At 35.7% G+C, this 9,389-nt stretch overlaps 2 long non-coding RNA genes across 2 annotated transcripts; both read left to right on the forward strand.

Annotated features, from left to right (window-relative positions):
* The first annotated feature begins 920 nt into the window (after positions 1-920).
* LOC113293606 lies at positions 921-5,191 on the forward strand. The gene is made up of 4 exons (XR_003332392.1): positions 921-1,400; positions 2,706-2,783; positions 4,547-4,769; positions 4,879-5,191. It is a non-coding gene; the product is annotated as an uncharacterized LOC113293606 (long non-coding RNA).
* Positions 5,192-7,484: 2,293 nt separating this feature from the next.
* On the forward strand, positions 7,485-9,061 carry LOC113300068. The gene is made up of 2 exons (XR_003335395.1): positions 7,485-7,660; positions 7,761-9,061. It is a non-coding gene; the product is annotated as an uncharacterized LOC113300068 (long non-coding RNA).
* Positions 9,062-9,389: the final 328 nt, after the last annotated feature.

Genomic DNA, 9,389 nt, shown 5'->3' on the forward strand with positions numbered 1-9,389 from the left:
ATTAGAAGCATTGGGTTCCTCATCAATGTCTTCATCATCAGGATTTGGCTCATAAAAATCATCATCTTGAGTTTGTGTTTGAGCTTGAGCTTGAGTTTGAGTGGGTGTAAAATCATTCTCATAATCTAAGAAATCGGCCATTTCTGGATCATTGTTGTAGTTGATATGTATTTTCCTAGGTTTTTTAGATGAATGATGACCCTCCTCATCCTCCATTGAATCAAGAATTAGAATTTTCTCACTTTTTACTTCTCTTTCTCTCCTTCTTAACCAAACCAAAACTTTGATTTTTTTTCCTCAAATTTTTCATCTAAACAACTCTTATAATTCTGAAAATTATTTTAATCACTAAACAAAATATTTAATCACTAATCAAGATTATAAACACTAATACGTAAAGGGCAGATTTTCCATTGAAAAAAATGCGTTAAGGGGTTATCTGATTTTGCTATTTCACAACCTTTTTTGTCTTCATTCAGTATGCCTTGAAAGATTTTGGTATGCCCAAAATCATAGTTCTTGTCTTACTAACCCATTATGAGTTCTGCAATTTTATGGAGACTCAATCACAAATTAATAATTATTTTTAACACTACTTACTTGAGAGCTCTGGCTGCTCCAAGGGCTAATCATACTGCGACCACTCCCAACAGAATCCATTTGGCTTTGACCCAAAGCTCATTTTGCTGCTAAAGAATGGTCCAATAGCATCGGTTATCAAACCCTTTAAACTCATAACCCATGCGAGGCCATGTATCGCGCGGTGTGAATATCCACTTTTGGGTGAGCGTCCCCACACCTTAAAATTTCACTTTTCCTTGAATTATATGAACGTAACAGAAAATACCGGTTTTTAATGAAAAATAAAATGGAAAACGAAGAAACAGTCATCCCATAAACATAAAAGAAAAAAACTTTTATTCGAGTTTTCTTTGCCGTCTCTTCACGAACTCACCACTCGAGCTCCTCTCTGCCTCTGTTCTTCCATGCCTCACCATTGTATCTTCTCTGCATGGCCTTTCGTCCGACCAACTGTTATTAACCGAAGCTAAATCTAATGGCTGATTCACGCTCTTCCATTACAAGGTTTTCACATGCAGTGATCAGTCTATCTGCAATTCTAATTGGAGATGATTTTGGTTTGTTTTGAGTGACAAAACGGCTGCAAAAACCAGTGAGAAGAGCAAGGGTATTGCTGGTGGATTTTGAAGACGAAGATCAATTTCAGAATGGGTTCACGTTGAGGGGGATGAAGATGGCAGTTAACAACCCAAAAAATCTGGGGCTGTTTTGGGTTGCTGTAATTAGGGATTTCTGGGTTCGATTCAAATCAGTGGGAGTGCGATGAATCAATCATGGACTGAAATTATTCCAAGCAAGAGAAGCCGGTACAACCAATGGTGAGTTTTTGTTTTTCTTAATCTACACCAATTTCCAATTTTTTTTGTTAAGGGTTTCAAAAATCAATCTCTTTGAATACATATTTGATTTATTCATAAATTAGGGTTTATGATTTGGGGGAGAAATTTGTTTTTCCTTAATATGATAGCACTATCTGTTCATAAATTTTGATGACTCAATGACTTTATGTTCATAAATTTCGGTTATGGACATGGAGCAATTGGTACTTATGTTCATAAATTTTTGATTCTTTTTATAAATGATTTAACGGCAGTTCATGGTTTAGAATCACAAGATCATGACGAATTGTGTATATAGGGACTTTCAAACTGTTCTATGCACTGCTAAATGGCAGTTCAATCTGTTCCCAATACAAGGTTGTCTTTACAAAGCTGAACTAAGAGTCTTTATTTACTGGGTTAACTTTTTCTAACTGTAGGACCTGAAAGTCTAATGTTATTGTCTGCCAGATGAGTATTCATTAGTTTTCTGTTTATACATCGAAAAAAAAAATGTGAAAACACTCATGATTGAACGATGTCGTATAAATAGGAAAAAATGGCCAAGGAGGAAAATAAATGTTAATTCTTAATGTTTATTTAAGATTATAGATTTGAGGATTCTCTTGATGTTTAGCAGTTATATATTTGTAGAAAGGTAATTGAATCCACCTTCAATAGAAGAAATATGAGTTGTAATAACTAGATTACTGCTGCAGTAGTGAAGGCCAACGATGAAAGGGAACTGCTTTTTAATAAAATGATACTGAAATTGATCGATTTCAATCAATCTGATGGCTATCTTAAAGAATTTTAAGCTGTGAATCTGTTTGTTTAATGGTGTTTGACTGAAATCTGTAATCAATTTGATTGATGATCCCAAGTTTGAGCTTAATTTCATGAAATTGTGATTTCCAGAAAACCAATTTCAGTTTCTCTGCACAAACATTGTGACGGACAAACTCACCATTTTTTCATCACTAAGGGACTCCTCCCTTTGGTGGTCGTCCAATTATTTTAAATACCTGCAACTGTAAGGTAGTTACATTTTAAAAGAATAAACAGGCCGCTTTGATTAGGGAATCTTATCTCTGTCGAGTTATCAAGGCACTGATTGATATCTAAAGCTAGAAACAAATGCCGGATTTTGAATTGTGTATGGATTAAATGTTAGCATACTTGTACTACTTGATGTTTTACTATCGATTTATGAACGAGTTCAGGCCTGTTTTGAAGGTTCCATTTCTTTTTTTGGCTTGATCTTTTTTCTTTTTTTCTTGAAGCATTTTTCGTTTGATATTGTAGGGGATCGCTGACAAACATCCATTTCTAAGAAAGCTCTATGTCCAAGTTGTTTGGAGCGTCGAGTCATTAGTATGTATGGTATGGTTCATTGTATTTCAACAAATTTACTTGGTTTTCCAAGCATATTGAGAATTTCTATTTTTGGTTATGTGGTTTTGATTAGGTAGTACATGTAAAACATGAAAAGTACTTTAAAATCCAGATCTATGTTGTATTAGGCGCTAGGCGAGGCTAGGCGCCAGACCCCTCGCCTAGGCGCTCTAGGTGCACCAAGGAAAAATTCGAAATCAGCAAAAATAAAAGGCACTTTTTTTTCCTAGGCGCCCCTTGGGCGACTCCCGTGCCTAGAGCGCCCAGGCGCCGTTTACAACATAAATCCAGATGATTGCAATGAAAATCGGGTTGCAGAAGAAGCAAAATACAGAACTCAAAAGTCAATCGGGAGGTTAGAATCATATTTTGGGAACATTTTCGTTTGTATTTTGGTTCGAGCCATATCATCGTATGGTTAGCTTGGCTGTTCAGTATAATATCCTGTTTATGACCTTAGTCCTTTGTGGACTTCTTGGATAGGGTTGGCATTTTGCTTTCATATATAAGCCAAAGTTCTTTTGCTATTATTCATTAGACCATAGTTATGGTTGTGTGTGGTGGTGGTGGTGCTGGTAGTCGTGGTCGTCGTTGTGACATGTGTCAATAGTGAATTCCTTTACTAATTTTGATATCATTCATAGGAAAAAGGAAAAATGGTCAAATTTGGAGACATGTATTAATGTCATATTCTACTGGATATTTGTTTATGTTTTTATTTGAGTTTTCATGTGAAATCATAGACCTGCAGAAAACCTTAACTTCTTTATTTGGATTATGTAGCTTTGGTTTTGGCCAAAACAAATAAGAAAGAATAAAGAAGGTGCTGCTTTGAAAGACTACAGTCTCTGTTTATTGTGAACTGGATTTTATTACATTCACAGGTGTCTTTAGTAAACATATTCATGTAGGACTGGGTTTTAATCATGACCATATGTGTAGAAAAAGATTAGCATGTTCATGTTTTCTATACCCTTCCTCCGTGCGATGTGATGATTTGACATTTAGTTTGAACTCAATTCAAGGGGGCAAGGTGATACACAGATATAAATCTACTCTGCAAGTAGCTTATGAAAGAATTTTATTTTAGTCCTTTAAAGTTAAAATTATAAGTAGCCTATATACTTCCTTTGATTATATACTGAAACGTGTCATTACAATAGCTGATGCTAGGTGATGCCTGGGGAATCCATGATGGAATTGAAGGATAATTTTCTACAAAACTTTGTAAAACTTTTGCTGTGTTCTGACTTCTAATATATTATCCTTTCTCATATCAGAGGAGGAAGGACGGAAATGTGAGTAGATTTAAATTAGATCACCCTCTGTCTTTTCCAAGTTAATCATATAAATCTCTCACTCCATGGTTTGGGATTGTGGAAAAACAGAGCATATAGAACATACTAAACTTTTAGAAACCAAAACGTTGGCAACTTCAGATTTTATGTAACTATTAGCTTAATTTTTTTAAGATTACTAATTTGCAAACATGTCGGTAGACCCTTCTCTCTTGACACTTGATGGGCATATTGCTATGACTATTGATCTTTGGCATGCAAGTACTCCAAGTCATTATCTTCTAAGATGGTTATATTTTCGCATTGGAAACCTGTACAGTAAGCTATTTATTAAATCCTCACTTCGTCTATATTTATATGTAGAGTTACATGTAAGTTTTTCTTGGTATCGATGTGTTTGATTTTTTCTGAGTGGAGTGAGATGGTCAATTATTTATGTGTTTTCCTGTGCAGAGAGTCGGTCGAAGAAGAATTTGTCCATGCAGACTATCCAAGTGTTGGTTCAAATATGTACTAAGATCATGTTTCTTGGGATGGATATGGGGCAACCTTTGAATAGCTTCGCAGAATTGGTGCTCGGAGATATTGGACTCATGTACTTTCTTCGCCACTCTTGCAGAATGGCTCTATGGTCAATGGGAGAAACTTGCTCCATAGAATGGACTTTGGCATCTAGGTATAAGTTTGTTTTTTATTAATTCCCTGTGACGGTGGCCATGGATGAATAATGTAATAGTCCCGCGATATTATTCTAATTGTTTTTGGGTTTTATTCATTATGTGCAGATTCCAATTGATGATGTAGAGGCTGTATTGGCTGTGACAGGGGCATAGAGGAGCATAGATGTTACAATGTGGGTTTCTGATAACGATCTGGATGCAAGCCTTTACCGGATTGGATATCGTGGAATTCTGCTCCGGTTTCGTGTGCATTGGAAATGGTTTGTTAGGATCGTTGTTGTGTATTTTGTTTCGGCAGTGTGGTTTTTGACGTCTAACATGCTTATTCGTGCTTTTGCAGCTGGCTGAAATCCAGCATTTTCGCATGTATTTGTTTGCCATATATATTTGTTTCAGAAAGCCATGGAGATTCTGCAAATTGAATTCTTTGCATCTGACAACTTTGATAGCTTTTCAGGATAAAGATATCGCCATCTTTTAGGTGGCTTTTAATCTAGGCTTGCTTTTTTCTGTTAGTGATCTAGAAATTATGTGATTCTCGAAACTACGATGTTGCTATTTTCTTCTTGGCCGTGCCAAAAGAATATGACTAGAGATAGTTTTCCAGCTAATAATATGTTGGTGCTTCCAACCAGTGTAGATCGAACCTGCTATCTAACTGGGAACCTATCGTTGTGGTCTGAATGCATAATCTCTATGAATCATACTGTGGTAAATACTTTGAATCAAATTTATTTTGCCGCCAGCATGTGTTTATGTAATAAGTATCTCTTTTTTGATTTTTTTTTTGTTTTTTTTCTGTGTACGTGAATACAGAGCATATGTTTTCTGTAGGTAGTTTTGATTGGCAGCCAAAAATTATTTTACACATGGAAGTACTGCGCTTATTGCCTAGGCTACGTCAAAAACGAATAAGATAGTTATTGTCTCATTTGGCTATATAATATATTCATATTCGTATGTATAAATAATTTTTTCATGATTACTAATAAAAATAATCATAATGTACCTAAATACTTTGAAAGAAGGTTTCCAGCACATAAATAATCTGACTTATGGGATCATTCGATTTTTACAATTTCTAGGAATGCCTATATATTAGTATGAGTAGATATGAGATATTGAAAAATTACTTTTGCGAGTCAATTTTGGAAAAATAATTGTTTTATGTTTTCTCCCTGCACACCAAATCAAAAATGAATCTCCACGGGATAGGGTGAAGCCCTGCACACACCAAATCAAAATGCATCGCCACGGGGTAGGACGAAACCCCGCGTACACCAAATTAAATTAAAAGAAGAAAACGATGCCCAGTGCGTAGCACGGACACAAATCTAGTTAATTTTATGATTGAAACACAAATTTGAAGGTGTAAGAAAAATTCAAAAAAAAAAAAGCAAAACGTATAAGATAACTTCCAATGAAACTGCACCAAACAGTATAAAAAACTTAGGAAGAACTACTATTGTGTTAGTAACATCCAATTGCCCCATCATCTCATAACTGATCCACTAACAAGTTGCACCATAGATCGAGCCATGATATTATTACTTCGTCAGAAGTTTAATATCCCAGTATGTGCAAGAGAAAATAAGCTCCTTATTATCTAAAACAGAGAAGAAATTGATGATGAGGTGGAGTTTCTAATACAACATCTATTTATAAGGAACTAACTCCTCCGTGTATGTGTCGAAAATACTAGAATCACGAATCCAACAATCTATTGCAAAGCTATTCACATTTTAAGCTATTCACATGGAAAATTAGTTAAGCACAGTGCATACCATATTCCTAAACTAAAGGACGCCAGAGATTCGGAACCGAACGAAAAGAATGGTACAATCAAGAAAAAACAGAACGTGAAATGTTCAGTATAAACCTAAGCAAATTGATGCATACCTGAAATTTGTTAAATGAATGTCGGTATAACTAGGGGTGCACATACCCTACCCATACCCGCCAACCATACCCTACCCGCCAGTTTTTTAACCGTATCCTATTCTATCCACTATTTGGCGGGTAGGGTGGCGGGTAAAGATTTTCTTAATCGCCAGTAAACGAGTAGGGTGGCGGGTATACGCCATATCCTACCCACCCTACCTAGAAATGCACATACCCTACTCCTACCCGTCAACCCTACCCTACCCGCCAGTTTTTTAACCATATCCTACCCTATCCATTATTTGGCGGGTAGGGTGGCGGGTAAAGATTTTCTTAACCGTTGGTAAACGGGTAGGGTGGCGGGTATAGGCCATATCCTATCCACCCTACCCGTTGTGCAGCCCTAGATATAACATTCGAACTCATGAATATAGAACGTCAAACGCTCACTACGAATTCACATTCTTTGCAGGTATTTCAGCAGAATCTTTTTCCACGCCAAAACATTTCCAACTTTCTCATACCTGCAATAATAACCAAATCAAACACCAGGTTAGTTGACAAAGCACGACGATTGAATAAAGGGATAATTGGAGTTTTGTACTCAGATTTTGGCCAACATTAGGTTTTGGTCTAACATTTGTCCAACTTTAGGGCTTGGTACCTGGGCTGGACGTTGACCCGCGTTGACTAGATTATGTCTGAACTTCTGTTTAATAATTATTAAAAAAACTATATAAAATATAATTATCAAGGAATTTACTGACATACCCTTCAATGTTCTTAATATTTACAAAATTATCATTGTAAATAACGAAAATCTTTATCTTTTCCTCTTCCTTCTCTAAACCTTTACCACCACCACTCTCTATCTCTCCGGCACTACTATTGCAGTAACCAGCACAATCACGATCTAGTTTTCTGTGTTTGTTTGTTTTCTTACCAACCCATCTTCTCTTCCTTCAAAATCCTAACAAATCTTATATGAAGTGGAATCGATAGTTGGGTAATATCTAAATTTGATACAATTAGAGTTTTGATTTTGTATTTGTTTTTTTTTTTTGTTGCTGAAATTGAATCTGCTGATGGGTTTTATGCATGAACAGTCGACGAAGAACATGAATCTATTTTTTTGCAAGAGATGATTTGGAGAAGCGATGTGGTTGTTTGATGATTTATAACATTCCCTCTCTTCGATTTCAGATTCTTTTAGTTGTAACAGATCTAAAATTAAGCTTTTGAATTTCAGACTTACAATATTTCAGAATGAAATTTGCCAATTTGGTTAATTTGGTGCCGTTTTCTTTTTCTGGGTTATCGAATTTGCTAAACTTTGAGGCGTTGATTTGAGAGGATTGTTGAATTTGATGTTTCGCTATTGATGAGAGACTGAAATGATTGTTTGGTGGAATTAAATGATAAGAGGAGTAATGGAGTCTAGGTTCTGTTGTGCTGAAGAATTGGTGATGCACCGAGAAGACAAGGAAAGGATTAATGGTGCCCTTATCTTTAGAGTGTCTGTACATATAATCTCTGCCATCAATCTCTGTGGCAACTACACGTGTATAGTGTAGTTTAGTGTTTTTTTTATAAATGCTATGTTCAGACATCTTAATAACAATTACATAGATATTCATACTTAATGAAATATCTTTTTCTTCACCTGTGATTATGGTACCAAGAGCAGGTTAAGCTTTTAAGCTTTTTTGATCCTTCAATGGTGATTTTTTCATCTTCAACAAAATTCTGTGTTCTTTCTCTTGCAACACTGATTCACAGATACTCTCTTGGGTGAAGATTATTTTTCTTTGGTATTCTTTGTTTCTTCACTTCCTGCAAATTCTCTTTTTCAGATCTATTTTTCTTTTTCTTTCAAATTTGATTCCTCTATCAAGATTTCCTCAAATTCTTGATCAAATTTGTTCATCATACTAGCTTCTATCTTCATTCACTTTCGTTGTTTGTTCAAATGCGTTTTGGTTAGAGTTTGAATCCATGAAGTTTTTGGCAATCTTAAAGCCGAGAAGAACAATGGACTTGGTTCTGTTGTGGTCAGTGAGGATTTGGGGATTTCTTGTGGTTTCCGTGAAGAACAATAAATCATGATGTTGTGAGATGAATGAAGAAGAATAATGAAATGGTTCTTGTCATGGGTATGTGAATGGATTTGAGCAGAGTTCGTTTGAAGCAAACACAGAGCTGCTGGTGAAGATTTTTTAGCTGCCCTGTGATTCAATCTTTTCGTGATTTCATTTGAGTAGGATTTGACAAAATTGGGGTTTGGTTTAGTCTGAATCAGGACCGAAAGTGGTTTCATTGTAACCGCTGGATCGTAATTCACTTCAGTGGTATACTTGTAAACTCATAATTTAACAGTATTTTTCTTTTATAAAATTGATTGATTAAAGTTTGGTCATAAACAGTCAATGTGAGTCAACGTCCAGTCCAGATACCAAGCCCTAATGTTGGACAAATGTTAGACCAAAGTATATTGTTGGTCAAAATCTGAGTAACAAACACCAATTATCCCTTGATTAAAATCAAAAAGAACTTAACAGAAATAAGTACATTATGCTCATTGGTTGTCTTGTTAATCCCGAGAACCAGGCGCCGATCAATTTCACTCCCTTGAGACCCTAGTTAGCAATTCGGGATTCGTCAAACGTACGAGTATTATACGGTTTTGTAAAATCCAGGTTCGGTCAAAAATTCGGTCAACGGGACGTGATTCGTCA

This window comes from Papaver somniferum, chromosome 7 (genome assembly GCF_003573695.1).
Source record: "Papaver somniferum cultivar HN1 chromosome 7, ASM357369v1, whole genome shotgun sequence".
NCBI classification, from domain to species: domain Eukaryota; kingdom Viridiplantae; phylum Streptophyta; class Magnoliopsida; order Ranunculales; family Papaveraceae; genus Papaver; species Papaver somniferum.